The 23,949-nt window shown below is 46.4% G+C and overlaps 1 protein-coding gene across 2 annotated transcripts in view; it reads left to right on the forward strand.

The window, feature by feature from the left end:
- Nucleotides 1–23,949, forward strand: part of SLC45A4 (solute carrier family 45 member 4) — a 192,058-nt gene that overhangs the window by 138,067 nt on the left and 30,042 nt on the right. The gene's annotated exons all lie outside the window — the stretch shown is intronic.

The raw sequence follows: 23,949 nt of genomic DNA on the forward strand, positions 1-23,949 counted from the left end.
GAACACGAAGAAAGCTACGCGTAGCCCAGGGCGCACAGACGTGAAACTAGCTGGCAGGCGGGAGAACAGAGGATCGTGGAGGATGGCGCGGGACAGGGCGGCTGCTGGGGGCTTGCGGAACACCCAGATAAGTGAAACTTAAGATCTTCAGTTCCTCTTTAAAGAGAATCTGTAGTAAAAATTAAAAAACAGATACTTGCCAAAGGAAAGGCTCTGGGTCCTATAGAGCCTTCCGGTTCTCCCCACGGTCCCCGCATCCCAGCGCTGGATCCCCGGTTCCTGCCGCTGGAGGCTTCAGAAGCTCCCGAAGACGGACGGCTCTGTACTGCGCATGCGCGAGAGTGTGCAGTATGGAGCGGCCTGTCTTCGGGAGCCCGAGTGCTTCTGGAGACTCCCGAAGCCCACCAGAATCGGAAGAGAGCAGTCTACGACCCATGGGTTGTAAACTGCTAACGGGGGAGCCTGCAGAAGATCGTGAAGAGACCAGGAAGGCTCTATAAGGACCCAGAGCCTTCCCTCTCCTTAGGCAAGTATCTGTTTTGTTTTTGTTGTTTCTTTTCCACTTCAGATTCTCTTTAAAGGTCAGATTAGGAGTCTAGAACACCATTTTTTCAGTGTAAAGCCAGTGTTTAATTTACGTAAAATGTGGCTTTCACACAGGGGTGTAACTACAAATGATTCTTTCCCTCCCCCTTGCAAAACTTTGTTGGACCCCCTCTTATGTAGGTGGCTGGATAGTGAACTAGTTACTGGTAAGGGCTCCGCCTCTGATACAGGAGACCTGGGTTCAAATCTCGGCTCTTCCTATTCAGTAAGTCAGGACCTATTCAGTATGGAGTACCTGGGCAAGACTTCCCAACACTGCTCCTGCCTACTGAGTGCGCTCTAGTGGCTGCCTCACAAGTGCTTTAAATCTGACAGGAGAAAAGCGCTATACAAATACAGGAAGTACACAAATATTCCCTTGCCAGCCCTTGTTGACCCTCAGAGCCCGGGGGGCCCATCTTATAAGGCTCATATAAACAAGTGTGGGCAGCACGGTGGCGTAGTGGTTAGCGCTCTCGCCTTGCAGCGCTGGGTCCCCAGTTTGAATCCCAGCCACCTCATCATCTGCAAGGAGTTTGTGCGTTCTCCCTGTGTCTGTGTGGGTTTCCTTCAGGCACGCCAGTTTCCTCCCACATCCCAAAATGTAGGGACATTGGAAGCTATTTGTAGAGACAATCTCCCTGCATCTTCCAGGCTAGTCAATAAGTAGCCTCTGCTCTGCGATGATAAAATCACCCCCCCCCCCTGTCATTTTATTGTGGATGTCATTGAATTGTTCCTCCCCGTGTGACCGGTATCCGCCCGTTGCCTCAGACACCTGCGATATGACATCCTGCGGCCGCGCCTGGCCTGGGAATGTGTGTGAAGATCCGGCACATTATGTGTTACTACAGGGCTGATTTGTGCAATCCAAAAAAGCGGTGAGTCACGACAGCGATTGGTTCTGGCTCATTCTGTGAGACGGTGGAATTTTCCACTGTGACACTTTCTCTTATCAGGTGGCTGGAGAGGCCTCTCAGCTGCCGGGAGAAGATTTCAGTCAGAAAACACATGGAGGGGTGTGAACGGGCCGCTGATAGCTCCCTCCATACACAGTCAAAACAAGCGTGAGGTCACACAGCACCGGGGTTCCAGCAAACTAGGATGGATCATCAAAGTAGCATACATGTATGCAAGCATAACCTAACCTAACTTGTCACTACTCCTATCTACAGAACCCTCCTCTGCTGGGCAACTAATATAACTTGTCACTACTCCTATCTACAGAACCCTCCTCTGCCGGGCAACTAATAACCCCCCCTCCCCCCAGAGGGAACCAATCAAACCCCCTCCAGGGGGAACTAAAAACCCTCCCCCTTGGTGGGCATCTCATAATCCCCCCTGAAGGGAGCTAATACCCCCACCCCGGGCTGCTAATGACCTCCCTGGAGGGAACTAATAACCTTCCACCCCTTGGGCAACTAATTACCCCCACCTGGAGGGAACTAATAACCTTCCACCCCTTAGTGGGTAACTAATTACCTTCCCCCCCCTGGCGGTAACTAATGACCCCCCCCCCCGATGAATAACTAATTACCCCGCCTGGACGGCACTACTAATAACCAACCCCCCACCCACCCATTCCACTCATCCTTGGTGGGTAACTGATAACAGTGTAAATGTGTGCTGCTTTGATAAGTATGCTAGGATGTTGGAACATCGGATCCTAGACGCTATATGTATGGGGAGGCTCTTATGGCAACTCCCTTGTGGTTGCGTCCCCCTCCGTTCCAAGTAATTTCTTCTGTGGTGGTGGCGGTATAGTATTCAAGCTGTGAGGGCGCCCTTTGTCCCTTACGCTGCACGCAGTATGCTTTGCCGGCTCAGCACTGGCGCCCCCTTCCTATCATAATCCTGTGCGCCCGGCTGATGCGTCCCAGGCGCACATTGATTATTACAAGAGGGGAGTGCCAGCATTGAGCCGACCTAGCATGCAGCGTGAGGGTCAAAGGGCGCCTTCACAACTTGAATAATATGCCACCACCACCAAAGGAATTACTTGGAATGGAGGGGGACTCAACCACAAGGGAGGGGCGGTAAGAGAGCACACACCTCCCCATACACAAAGCATCCCAGCTAGGCCGTATTTTCGGGGTAGGTCTTATATTTCAAGCATGCTTGAAATATAACCTAGGCCTTATTTTCGGAGGATGTCTTATAATAAGGGAAACGCGGGATGACAAACTATAACGTTGCAAGCTTCTAAAACGATCCCATACTTCAAACATTTTAATGTTCTAATGTTAATGATATTTATCGCAGTGTTTTTTCTTCTGCTTTTTTTCGCTGTATTAACGATAATTGATTTTGCATCTATGGCGGCGCCCGTTTCATCCCCCCTCAGCCGGTACCCTTTTTTCTTGCTACCGTGTTGCTTTACTTACTTGGGGCTTCCTCCAGCCCCTAGAAGCCTCTGTCCCCCTCGCTGCAGTTCTGCGGTCAGCCACTCTTTTAGTGTCCTCTCCGTAGCAGCCGGCATGGTTGTGCGCACATGCTGCTTGTGGTTGCGCTCCCAGGTCGTTGGACATCATGGAGGAAACACCAGAAGAGTGGCTGACACCGGAGCGGCAGCGAAGGACACAGAGGTTCATAGGGGCTGGAGGTAGCCCCAGGTTGAGTAAAGCTACACTGATTTAATCTGCATCATGTATCCTTTTATATATCTCTAAAGAGATGCCTAAGAAAGGGAAGCCTCTGGCTCCTCGAGTGGTTTCCTATGTTATCTTCCATTGCTGAGCTCGGACTCAACAAAGGAATCCGACAAGCTCCTCTCTGATCGCGACCGATCACGCTCCTCTTCAAGCACAAGAGCAGAGAAACTGTACCTACGCAGTAAGCCAAAGCTGCTTGTGCGGTTCCATGCTACTGTGCAGGTGCGGCCATGCTTGTGCAGGTGCATGAAGAGGAGCAAGATGTGCATGAGGGTCTTTGGGAGCGGTGGAGGATAGTGTTTGAAGCCTGTGGAGCATCCAGCACAGGGGCGTAACAATGGACCCTGCAAGGGATGCATCTGTGGGGGGGCCCAGAGGGGAGAGAAATGTCTTTTCCCTGTCCTGAGAGACTGACAAGGGCACAGAGAGAAACCACTTTCTGCTCTGCACAATTGTTCTAATGACTGCATCTGTTCAGCCGCTGATAAGAAATCATACAAAGTTTTGGAGCTAGTCCCTATTCTCTGTGTAGCAGGCTCTTGTGTTCAACGCCCTGCCCCCAGCCTCTCTACCCCTCCCCGAGTGCTGTGTACTGTAGTGATGCTGGAGAAGTCTGCAGAGCCAGTTCTGCTCCATCAGAGATGGACACAGTGAGTGTAATAAGCTGAGGCTGGGAGCACACTCGTCTGTCGGTTTTCTGTATGCATTTTTCTAGTTACGCCTCTGATCCAGAAGCTTCCCTCTCCTTAAAGCGGACCCAAACCAAACATTTTTTTAATTCAAAATATTTAGTTTCACCACTCTGACACATACAAAGATAAATAAACACTCCTTCAAGCCTATGAGCATTTCAGTGCATGCTTTTCACCCTTCTCTTTCCATAACTAGGGTTATACTGGGGGCAGCCATTAGCAATTCCTCCTTTGCTGGACACCACCTACTCCACCAGTTTGCCGGATTATTTCCCGGCAATATGAAAGGAAGGGAGGGGTTTCTCCAATAAATGTAAAATATTTTATATTTGTCATCATACAGCTGAAAAAGGCTGCTTTTTATCATTGTAATTTAGAAAATAGATTTTATTTCTGAAATCTTGTATTTTTAATTTGGGTCCACTTTAAGTATTTAACTTTTGACCCGAGCCTCACCTCCGGTTCTCTTTAAAGAGAACCCTAGGTGTGTTTAAATAATATTATCTGCATACAGAGGCTGGATCTGCCTATACAGCCCAGCCTCTGTTGCTATCCCAAACCCCACTAAGGTCCCCCTGCACTCTGCAATCCCTTATAAATCACAGCCGTGCTGTGAGGCTGTGTTTACATCTTTAGTGTCAGTCTCAGCTGCTCCCCCGCCTCCTGCATAGCTCCGGTCCCTGCCCCCGTCCCTTCCCTCCAATCAGCAGGCAGGGAAGGGATGCAGGCGGGGACTGGAGTTCTGCAGGAGGCGGGGAGAGCAGCAGACTGACACTATAGAGATAAACACAGCCAACTCTGACAACCTGTTTGTCAGCAGCGTGGCTGCGATTTATGAGGGATTGCAGGGTGCAGGGGGACCTTAGTGGGGTTTAGGAGAGCAACAGAAGCTGGGCTGTATAGGCAGATCCAGCCTCTGTATGCAGATAATATTCTTCAAACCCACCTCAGGTTCTCTTTAAGCCTAAGCTGACATTTCAGCTGGTGTGCCTATAACAGAGTTGTGATACTGTCTGATGAGGGAGGGACACACAGAGGGCAGTGGAAGTTGTGGAAGGTTCTCACTTGCAGTTCCTTAGAAGCTCGTTACATTCCGTGCCTCTCCTTGCCCTTCATTGGCTCTCCATCCCTGAGTTTTATCGCCTCCGCCCCCATTTATCAGGCGAATAGTTTCCAGTGCGCTTGGCATCTTGTTTCCCCTCCATGGGATGGGAATAACCTCTCGCTGCTGCCGCCGCAGAGCCGCTATCTCATGTAACTGGGCCGGCGTGAAACATTTTGCCACCTCCTTATTCTCTGGTCTAAATCGGTAACTGATAGCTGATAGGAGAGTCATGCCAAGTATATAGGTCATCATTTAGTGCTCCACTGCTGCAGCCAACATAAACAAGGTACTTAAAGTGAACCTGCACTAGAAAAGTTTTAAAATCACGCTTCTTTAAATGCCCTGGCTAAAAAAAAAACATTGATGTTCTTAAAGAAAACCTGTAACTAAAAGTTCCCCTGTGGGGTACTCTCCTCTGGTGGGGGAAGCCTCCGGATCCTATCGAAGGCTTCCCCCGTCCTCCTGTGTCCCACGGCGGTCTCGCTGTGCCCCTTGGAACAGCAAGGATGTAAATATTTACCTTCCCTGGCTCCAGCGGGTGGCGCTGTTGCGGCTCTCAGCATGGAGATAGGCGGAAATAGCCGATCGCTGTCGGGCCGCTGTACTGCGCAGGTGCAAGTCTCCTGCGCAGTAGAGCAAACCCGGCAGAGATCGGCTATTTCCGCCTATCTCTGTGCTGAGAGCCACAACAGCGCCCCCCGCTGGAGCCAGGGAAGGTAAATATAGCAAGCCTCGTCAGGCTTGTCGAGCCAGGATTGTGGGATGCTTCGGGGGAGCCAGCGCTGGACTGCCTGCAGCTACAGGGATGGGGGAAGCCTCATTGGGACCCTGAGACTTCCCCCACCCGAGGTAAGTACCTCCCAGGGGATGTTTTTCTTATTTTTTATACAGGGTCTCTTTAAAGGGAACCTAAACTGAGAAGGATATGGTTTTTCCTTTTAAAATACCAGTTGCCTGACTCCTGCTGATCCTGTGTCTCTAATACGTTTAGCCACAGCCCCTGAACAAGCATGCAGATCAGGTGCTCTGACTGAAGTCAGACTGGATTAGCAGCATGCTTGTTTCATGTGTGTAATTCAGCCACTACTGCAGCCAAAGAGATCAGCGGGACTGACAAGCAACTGGTATTGTTTAAAGGAGAACTGTAGTGAGAGGTATATGGAGGCTGCCATATTGATTTCATTTTAAGCAATACCAGTTACCTGGCAGCCCTGAAGAGCTATCTGCCTGCAGAATCACACCAGAAACAAGCATGCAGCTAATCTTGTCAGATCTGACAAAAATGTCAGAAACATCTGATCTGCTGCATGCTTGTTCAGGGTTTAGGGCAAAAACTATTAAAGGGAGGGGATCAGAAGGATAGCCAGGCAACTGGTATTGCTTAAAAGGAAATCGATATGGCAGCCTCTATCTACCTCTCACTACAGTTCTCCTTTAAAAGGAAACATCCATACCCCTCTCAGTTAAGGTTCCCTTTAACCTCCTGGGAGATAATCCCGAGCTGAGCTCGGGGTATGTCGCGCAGGAGGATTTCTCAGGCCCTGGTGGGCCGATTTGCATAATTTTTTTTTTGTTACACGCAGCTAGCACTTTGGCCAATCACTGCCAGGCAGCGCTGAGGGGTGGATCGGGACTCCCTCTGACGTCATGACGTCGGTGACGTCATCGCGAGCATCACCATGGCGACGGTGGAAGCCAAGCAGGAGATCCCGTTCTGAACGGAATCTCCTGCTTGCGCTGATCACCGGAGGCGATCGGAGGGGGTGGGGGGATACCGCTGCACAGCGGCTATTATGTAGCTAGCGCTAGACTAGCTACATGATTTAAAAAACATTTTTTTTTTTTTAAAGTGCTGTGCCCCCTCCTGGGCGATGTAATTGTATCGCCCAGAGGGTTAACACAGCCCTTGGTGAAGTCTGCAAACACCCAAATAAAAGGCTTTCTTTTGTAATTTGTCCCTGTGATGGAAGGAGCCACGTTTTTTTTTATATCCCTCTAAGGCCTGGTGCGTACAAGGGAATTTGTGGCCAACCTGATTGGTGAAGAGTCGGGCAGGACACGCCTCTCTCCTCTGATCTAACTGACTTTGTAGTTCTGTGACTATTATAAGGACGCTCATTCTGTGGATTTCTGCTGAGCCAATCACTAACTACTGATATGGTTCCTATTGGCTGGCTGGAGTGGTTGGACATCCTGATTGGCTGTGGCTGGTACAAGTGGTGGCAAGTCAATGGCTGCGATAGCGTTAAGCAGCTAGCTGTTAGGCTACCCATGCTGTTGCCTCTTGTTTCTTGCCAGATACCTTTCTCAACCTGCACTATTCTATCGCTTCCTGGACCGATCCACCGCCTGCCTGACCACTCTTTTGGCTACTCCTGCTCTGTTGATATACTTGTGTATGACCCTTGGCTTGCTGACTTTGAGTGTGAATACCATTATGATAGACAATCGTATGGCTATCTGATATATGTGTATGATCCCTGGCTTGCTGGTGCTGAGATTGACACCAGTTGTTTTTGACCATGATGTGTGTATGACTCAGAAATGTGTAACTACACTAGTAACCCGAATCCTTGTTTAGTGAGAATTGGTGGTACCATTTGCTTATGACCTTCAGTCCCTATACATTGCTCATTAAGGCCTGGGTGTAACCAGGCCAGGGTTTACCTCACAGGAGCCTATAGGCACAGATGTCGTGGCACCCTAGACTCCGCCCTACAAACCCCTGCCAGACCGCACCAGTAGTGTGCTGGCTGTCCCAGCTGTCACTTCTCCCTTACTTGTCCATCATAGGTAGCTACAGGTGCCCCTTAGCATTAGGTAGCCAGAAGTACCCTCAACATTAAGTAGCTAGAAATGCCCCCAACTATTGAGTAGTTAGATGTGCCCCTGACTGCTGGGAGATCTGGTGAGTGGAGTGCTGGGTAAGTAACCTTTCATTTACATTCTTATCAGGGCTCTGCATAGGGCAGGAGGCACTTGGGGAGGCTAGTGAGCTACCTTTCCATCAGGCGCCTGTAGGCTTGTGCCTTATGGTAAATCCGGCCCTGGGTGTAACGGTCGTTGGGCAGACCATACTTGTCTCCCATTCAAGCAGGGACACGCCACACAAGGTGAAGATTGCAGAGGTAGATTGGGGCATAGGGACTGATATAAGACATTGGATATACTGGTCCTTACATTCCTCTACTCTCTGGAAATCCCTTCCACCAATCAGGCTTGCCCCTTCCTTCAACATCTTCAAACAAGCCCTCAAGACCCGCCTCTTCAAGATGGCTTACCACCTCTCTCCACCACTTTCCCTACCTACTCTAACTAGTACCTATGTCTAGCTGAGCCATGCTTAAAGAGAAACCGTGACCAAGAATTGAACTTCATACTAATCAGTAGCGGATACCCCCTTTCCCATGAGAAATCCATTCCTTTTCACAAACGGATCATCAGGGGGCGCTGTATGGCTGATATTGTGGTGAAACCCCTCCCACAGGTAACTGTGAGGACCATGGTCCTGGCAGTTTCCTGTCTGTGAACCTCATTGCATTGTGGGAAATAGCTGTTTACAGCTGTTTCCAACTACCAAAAAAGCAAGCAGCATCTCCTTCCACTGACATCACCTGCCAGCAGTAAAAATGTCACCATGTGATAAATGGCAGAATGTAAATCAGGGAGAGGAAAGATTTTACAATGGGCAAACGCTGACTAAATCATTTATACATAATTATTGTAAAAATGAAGCACTTTTTTTATTACATTATTTTCACTGCAGTTCCTCTTTAAAGGGAACCTGAGGTTAGAGAGATAAGGAGGCTGGTATTGTTTAAAGAGTAACTGTCGGGCATAAAATCAGAAATCAATTCTTTATTTTTATCTGGTAAACAAGTTGTTTTTGTTTGTGTTTGTTAAGCAACTGCCAAGACAAATCCCTTGTAGGTGCAAACTTACTTGGCGAAATAAAATTGATTCTGAAGTAATAAGGAGTGTAATTAGGCAATCCAAAAGTTCAAATCACTATTACTTTTCTTGTTGATAAATTATCATTCCCCAGCTCACCTGACTCTTATTTGGTACACAGAAAATTTGATACACAAAAGAAGTTGAAAAAGAGAAGAAGAGAAGTTGCAGGGCATGCTGGGTTGTCCTTTTTTGCTTTTCTACTTCCCCTCAGACTTAACTAATGCAGCCTGATTGGCTGAAGCCTCTTTCCCTCCGGTTTTCCCCTCCCACACCTCTGTTCGTCTCTGATTGGCCAACATTTCTCAGACTGAAACAATGCACTTCCTATAGTGAAGGGCGGGCAAATCAGGCAGAGGAGACTAAGGGCGGATATTACATCACCACTGGCTTCAAAATAGCCACAGTAAATATGGAAACTGTCTAGAATGGGATTCTCTACCTTTCCTTTATAAAATTCACAGGAATCATAACGTGGACAGTATAATACATATGTTATGTAAGTAGCGCAAGTATTCATCTACTTATATATTTGATTTTTTTCCTGAGATAGTATGGCTGACAGCTCCTCTTTAAAGGAAATAAATATGGCAGCCTCCATATCCCTCTCACCTTGGGTACCCCTTTAAACTTGACAGACAACAAGACCTTGAAAGCGGCAACTTTCTCTCCTCCTCCCTTCAGATTCCAAAAACTTTTGACACTTTACCACTTTACATTGGCATACAAAAACTGCTGATATGGGCTCATTCAGGCATTTGCTATGAAACATGACTAGTTTACTGGGTACTGACATTCGCTCCTTTGGTGCTGTATCTTCTCCTGAATCTTCCCTAGACCAGAGCATGGGGGGGGGGGGGGGGGGGGGTTAGAAGCAGAACACAGAAAAGTTTCAGTTGCATCCAGCACAGATTACTGTTGGAAACATGAACTCCAATGACTTGGCCTTGTGTAGCGGATGGGGTGTACACCGTTACAGAATTCACACGATTAAGATGTTCAGCAAAGAGTTACTGCTGTTATTTAGTAAGTGAAAATAGTTCCACAAGAATGATTGCAGACAGCCCTTGCCACAAGCAGCAGGCAGCTCCGGCTATAAATGTGCAAAACAAGTATCCGCTTTCACCAAGGCTCGTTCATAGCGCGCGTATCAAATCTCACAACTGTCGGGACATGGCGGACTGTAAGGTGAGGTATCTGCAGGTCATCTCAGCCTGCGAGTGTCTTCTAAGAGCTGTGGTGAGGGGGGGGCACAGACCTCCTTCTCCATGTTACTTTATGTGCCTTGGTTATATCTATTCCTCCAAAGCACAATTGTGCTGAGTGTCCATTATAAAGGTAGAGGGAATGGATCAGCCAACCGTACTTCACATTTTGAGGTTTTCATTTCATAATCTACACAAAAATAAATACATTTTAAAGTGAACCTCAGGACTAAAAATCTACTCAGCAGAACTGAAAAGGCTTGGTGTTTAACCGTTTCACAGCATCAGAACTTTGTTCTACTTACCAAACCATAATTTTTAGCTTCATTTTTATCTAAGCTCCACCCATCAAAGAAAAAAAGCCCGGGCTTATTTTCCCTGATACTGTGCAGAGCATGATGGGATTTCCTATGTTGTTCACGTTGCCTAGCAACTGGGAGAGGTGCTCAAGACACAGGACAGTTGGAACTGTGTCTCATGTTCCCTGTCACCTCCTTTCAACCAAAAAGATGGCTGCCATCATGAAATCAAACATTTGCCTGTTCTTTTAAAACAGTGTGGGTAAGAGATTATATTACCTATCTATTTTAATTAACGTAACTAATATAACTTAATGACAATATGTTTGTTTAGGCTGGAGTTCCTCTTTAAGCTTCAGGAATTCACAAATGTACTCAATCCTGCCCTCACCACTCTCTGTAGTTTAAAAAAATGTATATGATATATTGTAGAGCCTAAAATTGGAATACGAAGAATTCCGTGCGCAGTTCCACACACACTCCAATACCATCAAAATTGCTGCCAATCTAAATTGATGCCCAATGTCAATCTCCAAAGATGTAGCCATATAGTCTGATCAGTGCAGAATCATAAACGTCAATATCCACCACCACACCTCTTGTGAACGCACTCACCAGCTCTTTGGATCATACAAAATGATCATATGCGTTCTGTTCAATAAATGTATGCCCCTCTGGTCAAAGTTGGGCTCCACTCTGCATCATCTTCAATACCTCATTTGCATGGCATGAAACATAAAAATGCTCCACATAGCGTAATAAAGTTTCAGTAACATTTATTCTCCATAAAACATTGTTAAAATACACTCATGTATTCGCCATGTATGTCTATCACAGGCATACAGGTAAGCGCAGGGTAAGAAAGGTAGCGGACCGCCCAACAGCCGTATAGTCCACGTTGTACCGCCGTCCCGGGACAGCTGTACTACGTGGTGTATACGGCTGCTGTGCAATGAAGCAGACACTCCACTATTGTTCCAATAGAGCTAAAACCCACACACAATGAATTACAGCTTTTGCCTCTGATATTTAACATGAAAAGTAGGAAAATGTTTACACAGCTACTTGTACATTATTTGTACATTGTCATTTTAGAACACTGTACCACGGTATCGATAGTATTCCTTTAAGCTGTGTCACTCGTTTGTGTGCGCCAACTTTAACCTAGTGTGTGTACAGACCTAAAGACAAATAGTCACACACACACACACACACACACACACGTCTATACATACACACACACACACACACACACACACACACACACACACACACACACACACACACACACACACACACACACACCCCAACTCCGCATTCAAAAACAATAAGGTTGTTCAAAAGACTTGTACACACACGTCTATACATACACACGCACACACACACACACACACACTGTTTTATCAGTGGTACTTTCCTGTGCAGTACAGCTAAGCCTCATCCTTTATACTCACACACACACACACACACACACACACACACACACACACACACACACACACACACACACACACTTATCAGTGGTACTTTCCTGTGCAGTACAGCTAAGCCTCATCCTTTACACACAATGCGCCTCTGACAAGAGTGGAAAGTGAAGTTAATGTCATCCTGATAACTTGAAGAGGACGCAGAGCAGCATAAAACCACCAAACCGCATTGATATTCAGACTTCATTAAGGACAGGCTGGTCATATCATGGGCATGCCACAAATTCAATTTTCCCAAAGTGACTGTGACAAATGAGATTTATCCGCAAGAGCACCAAAAACACATTGACACTGATACCCTTCAGCTACTGGGCCAGCCTAACGCTGAAGCATATCTCCACTTTCCCAAACGCAAAGGCAAACCTCATTAAATCACGCCTATTATAGTTTAAGTATTTTAACCTCAACTTCAGCCCCCTATTTTTTTTTTAATGCTTTATGCATATGATGTTGAAATTCCATTAACTGGCCACGTGATGCGTTGTGTGATTGCACGCCTGTGCTTTTTGCAGTAAACCTAACAAGCGGCATCCCCCTACCATGTTCGATCGCCGCCGGCGATCTTTGCAAGCAGGAAATCCCGTTCAGAACGGGATTTCCTGCAGGGCTTCCCCAGTCGCCATGGCGACGGGGCGGGATGACGTCATGGACGTCGGGACGTCAGAGGGAATCCTGATCCACCCCTAAGCGCTACCTGGCACTGATTGGCCAGGCTGCGCAAGGGGTCTGGAGGGGGGGGGGGGGCGGTGCGGCGGGTAGCTGCGAATCGGCGGCGATCGGGATATGCACGCAGCTAGCAAAGTGCTAGCTGCGTGCAGTAAAAAAAAATTTGTGAAAATCGGCCCAGCGGGGCCGGAGAAATCCTTCTGCGCAGGTTACCCCCAGCTGAGCTCGGGATAACCGGCAAGAAGGTTAAACAAAAAATGTCTTTGTTACAGCTGATAAAAATCCCTCAATAAATATGCAGTGTGTTTACTTCCTGCTTTTCTGGAAGCAGACATAGGGTTAACATCCTGTGTTTACAAATTAGCTGCTCTGCTGAGATTCCTGAGCTGACACAGGGGAGAGATCAAATAATAGTGGTGATTAGTCACAGATGAGGGGGAATTAGACAGGCTAAACTCTCAAAATACATACAGGGTGCATTTCTCTCTGTTTCCCTTCTGCCCTGTGCAAGAGTTCAGGTCCACTTTAAAAGGGCATGTGTTTGGTACGGATGGCTGCACATTAAGCTTCTGGCTTATTAATTCTGCTGGGTTAGTGTCCATGCATCCCCTATCTGCCCCCGTGTAGAGGGAGGATAGGAGTGGCAGGTTAGAGGGAAGGTTGTTGGCTTCTCCTGTCCGCTCAGGACGTGACCTGCATTCTGCTGCAGTCTGTGCATTCATCACTCTCTCCTGATAGGCACGACAGTCATTCAGCCTTATCCTATAGGCTGCTCATTATTATTCTGTACAGCCAGCGGGACGCACTGAGCGAAAGCTTCAATAACATCTGTAAGATCCAATGTTGGCATAGTGACCCCATAGGAGTGGCGCTGCCCGCTGGACGTATAACACTCGTTTAATCCATCAGTGTTACCGGATTTTACCATAAATTAAAAGTATAGATGACAGAGCTTGTGGATGGCTCGCATTTCTGAAGCGATAGAGAGCGAGAGAGCAATGCGGGACCTGTACAGAGGCACATGAGCTGCAGTCTTCTCTGCTCTGCCAATATGGGGGCTGTTCTGTAACACTAAAGTGGGTAATGGGAGTATTAGGGGTACACGCAAGCAATGTAGAGCTTCAGCATTTTCTCCAAGCGAGGCTGTGGTGCTGTCCAGTCCAATACTACGCTCTCGTTTCCTCGAGGTCTGGAACCCACTGCAAGTCACAAATCGATATCACAATCTCCAGCATTTTTAACCACGTCGCATCTATTTTAATGGGAAAACAAGGAAAAAAATAGAAAAACATTAATTCTCAGTATTACCACTTCCAGTTTTAAAAATAAGTGCTACTGTAGAAAAAAACCCACAAATTTTGTTTGGCTATTCTTACCGCTTATCACAAAACTTAAATTATGTTCCTGTCCCCTTATGGTGAAGATATGTGATTCTGAAATAATGCTACAGAGTGTATTTTTCACTATGAACTGAGAATGTAAAAGTATTTTTAATGGTAAAAATCAATCTCATTAGCTCGGGGAACAAATATTCCCGTTCACCAATTAGTGCTGTATCAGATAGTTCCAGAAATGTGCACAGGAGCAAGCGCAATCCTGCACAGCACTGCTTCTGCTACAAGACGTATATCTACTGACTCGTGGCTTAGGTGAAGTCACAGAGGACGTAGATATACTGCAGTGGTGGATAAAGTGGTTAATGAGCGTTTTGTAAGCAATTTCATGAGCGATTTTGGGAGCGATTTTAAACAGTGTAAGCTTTTTTTTTTCCACGGATTGTGATTGCCTAATTCTGATTGGTTGTTTCAACTTTTTTTTTTTTACGGTTTGCAGTCATTTTAAATCTCCCTCAAATCGCTATGTGTAGCGATTCATACGCAATTTTCCAGTGCTTCAATACTTTACATTGAAGCGCAAACGCTCCCAAAATGCTGCATGTCATGCGATTGCGCATGTCGCTACTAATTTGTTACATTTATTTACATTGGCAGAGCATTTAGGGAAATCACTAGAGATTTTTAAAGCGATCCCTAAATGCTCAAAAAAAGTTCTAGTGTGTTCCAGCCCTAAAGCATACTATGGTCAATTTGAAATATACAGGCCCTGTAGTGACATATAGCAGAATGCAGTAAATGATTGCGGATACACACTTCTACGGTAATTGGCCTGGTTTCAACATCAGAAACCCTCCCTATATCTATATATTGCTGTATATTGTATGTAGCCCCCGCCCTCCCAGTGATGTCACAGCCTATGCTGATTAGATGTGTGTAATTCTCCCCTCCCCCAATAGTGCATTCTGGGAGACCAGGTATATTTTCTACTGGCTTTAGAACTCTAAATAAACACATATTCTGCAGAGATCACCTGTAAATCGGGGTGAGGGAAGCTTGTCTAATGAGCAAACACTGACTCAATAATTAAAAGACCACTCCAGTTAAAATCTGACAGAACCGACAGATTTTGGACTAGTCAATCTCCTCATGGGGGATTCTCAGGTTTTTTATTTTTATTTTCAAAAGCATTCCCTGAGCAGCATTATAAGATGGCAGCCAGCCTCCCTGCTCACTTGCACACTATTTTGACAGTTTTATGTCAAAAGCATTTCCTGAGCAGCAGTTTCTAAGTGAGTAGGGAGGCTGACTGGTATCTATATATCCAAAATTACAGCAGTAATAATAAAATAGCATTTGGAAATAGACTAAAGGTGGCCACACACCATACAATTTTTTTAAATATCTGTTCAATTCAAGAATAGCAATCAACTTTTATGACTGATTGTAACAATTCAAAAATCTGACCAATGTACCACACACCTATGTTCAGTTTTTCCCCAATCATGAATAAAATAATTGAAAGCTCAGAAAAAATTGATTGGAACTGTACATCAAGTAATTGACAGTCCATCACACACCATGCAATTCTTCATAAAGTTGGTCTGACATTTCCAACATGTCCAATCTCTAAAAATAAAAAAAGGGAAATTTGATCGTTTTTATCGATCGAAAAAAAAGAAAAGCTCTCAATTTTTCGGGACAACCGATCAAAATTACTGAAATTAGTGGAAAATTGGATCTTTTTAATTGTGTGGTGTGTGGCCACCTTAAGGCTGGAGACACTCCTGAGAGCGCTCTTTTAGGGTCGTTTTAATTTTTTCAAATGTTCCCACTGACTGAAATTACGTCAAAATTACCACAATCGCGATTGTTTTTGAACGATTGCGATCAAGGCTATTTTGCTGCGATTTTAATGCAAGTCAATGGATGCATTATAAATAAATAAAACTTAGAGTATACATGATTTAGTCGGTGTTTGCCCATTGTAAAATCTTTCCTCTCCCTGATTTACATTGTGACATTTATCACATGGTGACATTTTTATTGCTGGCAGGTGATGTAGCTGCTGCATGCTTTTTTGGCAGTTGGAGACAGCTGTAAACCGCTATTTCCCACAATGCAACAAGGTTCACAGACAGGAAACTGCCAGGAGTACCATGGTCCTCAGAGTTTCTTGTGGGAGGGGTTTCACCCCAATATCAATCATACAGCGCCCCCTAATGATCCGTTTGTGAAAAGGAATAGATTTCTCATGGGAAAGGGGGTATCAGCTACTGATTGGGATGAAGTTCAATTCTTGGTCGCGGTTTCTCTTTAAATGACCCCAAAAAGGCTCTCCGGTGTGACGAGGGCCCTAACAGTTTATCTGCATTAACAGCTGCATTTTGCGGTTGGCGTTTCCTTTTCCCTGTGGATTGGCTTTCTAGGGGTGCGGTGACCCCAGATGTCCTTGTTTACTTGATGAGACGTCACATGATGGCACTGCAGTAAATGTTGTCATTCCACAAGGACGCACGGTTAATCTTCCTCCGTAATGTCATCATTCTGATTCCTGTAACGTCTTCTGGTCCCGTCTGCGGTGAGGGATTCGGGGGGAACAATTTGAGCGGCTCGTGTAGCTGGATTTATTAGCTGCGGGATGCAAGCGTCGCCGCGCCCGTCCTCTCATACCTGCGGCGTGTTTACTTCCTATATCCCGGGACTCGTCTTCTTCAGCGCAACGCGGCTTATTATATGCCAGGGGAATGATGGGAGCTTTTCAAAACCTGCCGAGGAAAAAAATATGGCTGTTGCGGGAGATTGCTGAGATTAGTCTCATGAGACTGATCCCATGTAGGATGGAGAAACATGTGCAAATTTAATCAGACGGTAGCAGGAGATTTACAGGGTCAAGCCTGACGTTTCCGTGTATATTAATGACAGAAAACTAACCCAGTCAGGCCTTGTTCACTTCATAAAATGCAATTGCTGACGCCAGCGGCTTGTGATTTTGTGCGCAATTTTTTTGTAACTGGCGTTACCTATTTTTTGTAAAGAGCTTTTCTAAGCGCTTTTGCAGAGCTATTCGTTTTTTCATTTCCTGTCGTCAGTCAGAAAGTGAACTCTTTCACCCAATAATGAAAAAATACCATGTATTTATTCAGGAAAGCGCTGTACTAAGCGCTTTTTCGATTTTTCCCTATATCTTCCATTATAGGCAAATCGCCCTGAAAATGGTACAGGCAGCACTCTGCTGAGCGGATCGGAATTGAGCCACTCAGATGTGAACACTTTCATGGGGAATCATTGCACAAGCCCTTTGGCAGGGCTGTGGAGTCAGTACAAAAATCATCCAACTTAAGGTGGCCACTAATGGTCCAATTTCTAGCGAAAAATCGTTCGAGCGATCAGAAATTCTGATCAGAAGGAAAATCGCTCACTACACCATCAACGAACCAATCTTTTATTCCTATCTATCACAACCAATCAAGAAAATCCAAATTTTGGTTTGACAAAAATCTAATCGGACGACTATTTTTATAATCGTTCATAATTGATTGTGCCCATCAACTTAGGTTATTCTTAACCAATCCGATCAGAATTTCTGATCGCTCTAACGATTTTTCGCTAGAAATTGGATTGTTAGTGGCCAGTTTTAGACTCCTCAGTTTGAGAAACCACCAACTCCGATTCCAGGTACCCAAAATTACTCCGACTCCACAGCCCTTGCAGGGATATTGAATGGGTAGAAAAATCATCAGACTTAAACTCCGACCCAAAACTGACTCTGACTCCTCAACTTTGACTCCACAGCCCTGGATGATCGAGAGGCTTTCCTCATACTGTGGTAAGTATGGAACTTTTTTTAAAGGCCAGTATGTGGAAGGTTAGCTTATCATTCTGGATTTTGGGAAATCTAACCGGCGTCCTCCAGGAAATCTGCTGTGGAGGTAGCGAAGGCACCTTCTGCACGTGAGAAATGTTTCCACCGTACCCCCTGACCTCACACAACCTTGAGACTGGCTGTGACACAACCCACACTTCCTGTGAAACACGACTCGGCCAGATCTCACTATTGTTAGCTGCTTTTTCACTGGAGGGAAAAAAAATAAGCAGGAATGTATTTACTACGCGCGGTGTCCTGTTTGTTTGGAGTTCTCTGGGAATCGCCGCGCCGGTCCAGTCTCAGTGGCTGCTGGACTCGCCGCGTAATGTCCACTGACCGCGTCCTATTTTTCTCCGCATTTCATGAATTGTGTCGTCAGAGGGGAAGTGTGACCGGAGACCAGGTAAACAGGATCAGCGGTGCCAGCGGAGCGCTCGGCGATATTTGTTTCCAGTGCCGTGTGATAAGTCTCAAAATAATAGCGTTTCCTATGGAATGTTGTCAACAAGCGTGAAACTAAGCCGTGTTGTTTGTTCCTGGGCTGCCCTGGTTCCGCTTTCTCACTGGAAGGTGAAGGAATGGAGAGCAGACTTGGCTGGAAGTAGAAAGAGGAACGGCCTCACAGCAGTCATGGGAAAATGCGTCTGCAGAGGCAGGAATTCTAATTCTGTTCTGAGATAAAATGATTGCTTGATCGGATTTAGATTCATAGAGCGGTTATTGTTTCATTGAGGCGGACAGGAGCGAGCTTCAGATACAAATAATGCCCATTGTTTTTGGATTGTTTTCCCAGTCTTTGAAGCGCAACTTCAGTCAATGGCTTTAAAGGGCGACTCCGGCTACATATGTTTTTCTCCGAGTCTGATAGGAGCCATCGGCAAGAGAGCTGGCGATTATCTGCCTATCAGAGCTGTGATTCACTCAGGTTGCATTAGGAAAAGGGAAAGGTTTGTAGGAAAAAATATAATGTGATTCCGGATTATACAAGGTGTGTTGTAGTTTGCTCTGGAGGCCGGTTTCACTTCGGCAACCAGTGTTTCCATTGTGATTGGATCGCATCGAACCGCAAAAAAAACAAGCTTCCTAGATGCGCCTGTTAATGAGCGTTAATGTAATTCTCGGCAGCAAAACGCACCATAGGTGGCCATACACTTATAGATTTGCAGCAGATTCGACCATCAGATAAATTTGTCAGATGTCTGTCAAGTCAAATCTGACAGGAATCTATCTGATGTGTGCCACACACTAGGAACAGATTTCCAATAGATTTCAGGATGAAATCTATTGGAAATCCATCTAAATGCATTAATGGACCACTAGATCCAATGCAACTCTGTGGGCCAGCAGCAGATTGACATAGATTTTCCATACGGTCAGATCAAAGCGATCGAAATCTGCCACAAATCGATCAATAGATTTTGATAAAATTGATTTCCGATCGATTGATTCCATAGAATCGATCGAAGGCTGAAATCGACCAGTGTATGGGCCCCTTAAGTGAGGCTCAATACTGCTCACTTCCTGTGGCGGGAATACGCACTGCAGATTCGCCGTCACAGAGCCAGATTAAATTGGCGTCCGTGCATGCGCACCGCAACACTAATGCGAAATAGTTTAAAATATCAGCAGCACCATTGACTTGATTGACATGATTTCCGGTCAACGGATGGGTATTAGCTCAGATTGTAGAGCGCCCCCTTAGCATACCAGAGGTAGTGGAATCGATGCCCACATCCTCCACACACATGCTTTAGTGGCTGGATAGTGTACTGGTTGAGGGCATTGCCTTTGACATAGGAGGCAAGGGTGTAAATTCTGGCTGGGGTCAGCACCTATTCAGTAAGGAGTCATTAGGCAAGACTCCCTAACACTTAGGATTGGCCTGTGCGTCCCAGTGGCTGCAGCTCTTGGGCGCTTTGAGTCCGACAGGAGAATTGCGCTATACAAATGTTTGGATTATTATTGGATTAACGTGTGTTACCGCAGATGCTGTCCCATAACGTGCTGTTGACCTAGCGTCAAATTGGATACCATTGTTGCATTGCATCCGATATGAAATGTCCCATAGACTTTCATTGCTTTAGCACCACCCTGTGTTAAAAATGGGCAACGCAACGAAAACATGCCAATGTGAAAGTGGCCTAACACTTACTTTTACGTTGACTGTTCTTTCCCACAATGCAACGGGGTTCACAGACAGCAAACTGTTAGGACCATGGTCATGACATCACACTGTGGGAGGGGTTTCACCACAATATCAGCCATACAGATGTCCCTGATGATCTATTTGAGAAAATATACAGATTTTGCATGGGAAAGGGGGTATCCGCTACTGATTGGGATGAAGTGCAATCCTTGGTTACAGGTCCTCTTTAGGGGAGGACTCTGTGAAGTCCTATTTGATTAGCCATTCAGTAGGAATAACATCTAGCACTTCCATACACACGACACACGGAGTACAAGGAGCATGAGTTAGTGATGAGTAATTTGTTAATGTGAACAGCGAGTGACATGCCAGTACTTTGCCACCATTTAAAGCAGGGCTTAGACCAGTAATGCAAGTATATGACAGTCTTGATGGAAGCATCATTGTGAAACATTAAGCACACTTTAAGTGCACCTGTAAGACACTGGTAGGTATCTGTAATTAAGGCTCCCTGTCACGCCATTTATTGGATAATGTGACGTATTCTTTGCATGTTGCTCACACTGCAGTTTGGATCCTTCCTTTGTCACATGACTGCGTTCTCATATGACTCTGCTGTGTTGCCCAATTCCTGCTGTCTTCCATGTTTCACTTCTCTCTTCTGGTGTCTGCCGTGCGAGGTCACTGGGGGTCATTGTCTTCTGCGGTGTAAACAATCGCACAAATGTAACTTCAGGTCGCCGATAGCCTAGAGGCCTGTAATGTCATAGCATGCCTCAGCTTATTACATATTGTTCACATCTCGTTCATTGTTGTAAATATCTTCTAAGGTAACCCTATGTAACCTTAAATAGCTGTGTGCATAATTGGTTAATGCTGTTTTGTACCTGGAAATGCTTGTATCCAGCCATATGAAAACATCCTGCAGGTCACTCAAGCTTGCTTGCTGATTCCAACCCTGGTCAGTTCTCATTTCCCTCCCTTATGGTGACTCATGCTGTCTTTTCTCCAGCTAGACAGTATGCGTCATCTGACTGGAGGAGTAGATGGGAAGTTAGCAAATTCGGCTGCGACTAGTATATTTGAACTGCAGGATTCTGTAGCTGGATAATTGAAATTCGATTTCTATAGCTGTTCCATTTTCGAAAATGTAGCTGCGCAGCTTACAATTTTGGTTGTGTGGCCCAATAAAGCTAGGTGGGTGAGAATGGTGCTGCCTAGTTTAGCATCTTTTTGCTGTTCCTACCCCCAAGAGGGCGGGGCAGAGACTAAAGGTGACAACAAAGATGGTGGGTCGGGACCCGGCAGGAACAGTTCACACATTTGTAATTGATTACTTGCGGAGTTCTATTGAACATATGTGTACAGTGTATGGAGGGATTCAATCAGATAGATCCCACTTTGATCTGATAATGGTCTGAGGGGGAACTATTTGTTGGCCACATGGAGTGGTGTATATGGCCACCTGAACTTTGTAAGAAGATTGCAGCGCATGGCTATGGAAGCATCTGGTGCAAGAAGTAGACAGTGAACAACCTGACCTGGCAAACTTAAAGGGTTGTATTCAGGGTTGGTTCTAGACTTTCAGCTTCCTAAAGAAAACTTTAGAGGGTGTCTTTCAACCCCCCACCAGCAGATGTCACTGCTACTGATCGAGTACAGTAATTTTCCCAATGATGGGGCCACCTGCAAGGCCATCGGCGCCAGTTAGCAAAAGGACCAGCAGCCGGATGTGATTGGCCGATCTGGGGCACCTGATAGGTCGCATGCCGAAGCTTCCCTACTGGCCATGGTGATATCTCGCTGGTGATTGTTTTACCATAGCATGCCTCGATAAGAGACCTGTATCGACACCTCACCTGCTTATAACATCAAAGGGAAGGGTGCGAGGTGCCATCGGTCAAATGAGAATGGGGATGTGTGGATGAGGAGGGTAGTGTGCGGGCGGGTGAGTGGAGAGGAGGCAGGTGCCATGTGGTCTAAACTTTTGTCCAAACGCTGCTCCCTAGATTTTGCCGCGTGACTCACGTGGCTTCCTTTGACAATGGCCTCAATTCACTAAGATCATGCTGGAGATAATAAGGCAAGAGAAAACTTACCTCCACACAGTGAAAGAGTTATCTTATCTCTACGTTCCTTAATTTACCTCCTCTGTAGTTATTTTCACAAGCAGTTAATAAACAGTCTTTAACTCTGGAGTTATTTTAAGGATTGAAGAGTTAACTTAAAGACAGAAGAGTTAACTTTAGGTTTGCCTGAGGTAAAATGTTTCCTGAATACTTCATGCCTCATCACCATGGTGATCACTCTAGAAATGTTATTAAAGACAGGAGATAAGCTTAGTGAATTGAGGCCATTGTCTAATCAAAGTTCTGCCACTGACTACACCAGACTAGGAGAGATGAATTTGGGGGTTGGGAGGGAATCTGGTTGTATAGCTGGTTCCCGCGGTCTCTCAGCCCCCGGCCAGTGCACTGTGCTGCGGTTGCGTCACCTTGGAATACCTCTCTGGCCAGGTCACCGGGATTTGCACAATGTGATGACAGCGGGCATAGCAGCCGGGTGACGGCAGGGAAGGTATGCAGGACCCAGCGAGTGACGCTGGCCAGCTGATCAGTGCATTCTCCGAGCCCATTCATGTATCGCGGCCCGCGCTCATTCACGCCCGTACAATGAAAAAGCTTTCTTCTTATCCTGCATCCTTTTTACTGCTAAATAAATCGGGATAATCCAGCGGCTGTGGATGTCGAATTTCCTGGAAGCCGCACACAATTGGACGCTCCGGCCCAGCGTAGGATGTGGAGCTCTGTGCTCTCAGCCCAGCTTTGCTGCATTGTACGCTGGATACACGGCTGGCTTATGCTGTGAATGGCTTCCTGCGGGGGGGGAGTCACTATCACGCTTGTTTACACCATCATCTGCCCCCGAGTCATTCATCCGGCATTCCAGCACCAAGGAGGGGCCAAACCGGAGGGGGGGGGGGGGGGGCTACTACAGAGAGCAGGCCATACACTATAGATAACCATCAGATCAACAATCAGGATCATCTGCCCCGAGTCATTCATCTCCTGCATTCCAACACCTGACGGTCCACTACAGAGAGCTGGCCATACACTTATAGACAGCCAACAGACCGACGATCAGATCTGATCAGAGCGGGAACTATCGTCTGCCCACATACCTGCAATTTTCAATCAATTGCAGGTTGAAATCAATTGAAAATTTGTGGAGCTGCCACCTCTTCCCCCCCCCCCCCCCCCCATCTGCACCCCATCACACTGCCCCCCCCCCCCCCCCCCCAGGTGTTTACAGCAGAACTCTCGACACTTCCACCAGCATGCGTCCTCCGGTGGCTTTCTTCCACGCCGTGGGACGACTCCTTTCTGTGTCTTCTCTCCCCGAGTCATGTGACACAACCACCGTCTATCGCCTCCAGGTCCTGCCAGAACCAGGTGGTCACTCTCCCGGGGTTCTTACTAGCTGTGGATGGCATCACACTAGTGAGAAGGACAGCTCCGAAGGAGATGTAGAGGGCAGTGAAGAATGGTGGAGGCGACCTTCTTCATTGCCCAGAGTATACGTTATAAAGGTATAAATACATCACGTATTTTACCTCTCCAGATGAATCAACCCAGAAAAACAAGGGGTTAGATCAGGTAAGGTTTATTAAAGCACAATTAAAAAAAGACAACGAGTTTCTCGGGTCTCTGCCCACTTCCTCAGGTCAATAAAGTGCCTTAGGGAATTCAGATTGCAGCCTGGGTGCCAAAATTCATTAATGTCCCCAACCCACTACCCTCTAGACCAGGTGTCCCCAAACGTTTTGGGTTGAGGGCGGCATACTTCAGACTACTGGGGGGCCGGAGTATACATAACATTATGTAGAAGTCTTTGCGGGCCAGACAGTGAAGCATACCCAGGTGACAACCTGCAGTCCAATTGGACAGCAGTGTCACCTGA

Source organism: Hyperolius riggenbachi, chromosome 5 (genome assembly GCF_040937935.1).
Source record: "Hyperolius riggenbachi isolate aHypRig1 chromosome 5, aHypRig1.pri, whole genome shotgun sequence".
Classification (NCBI taxonomy): domain Eukaryota; kingdom Metazoa; phylum Chordata; class Amphibia; order Anura; family Hyperoliidae; genus Hyperolius; species Hyperolius riggenbachi.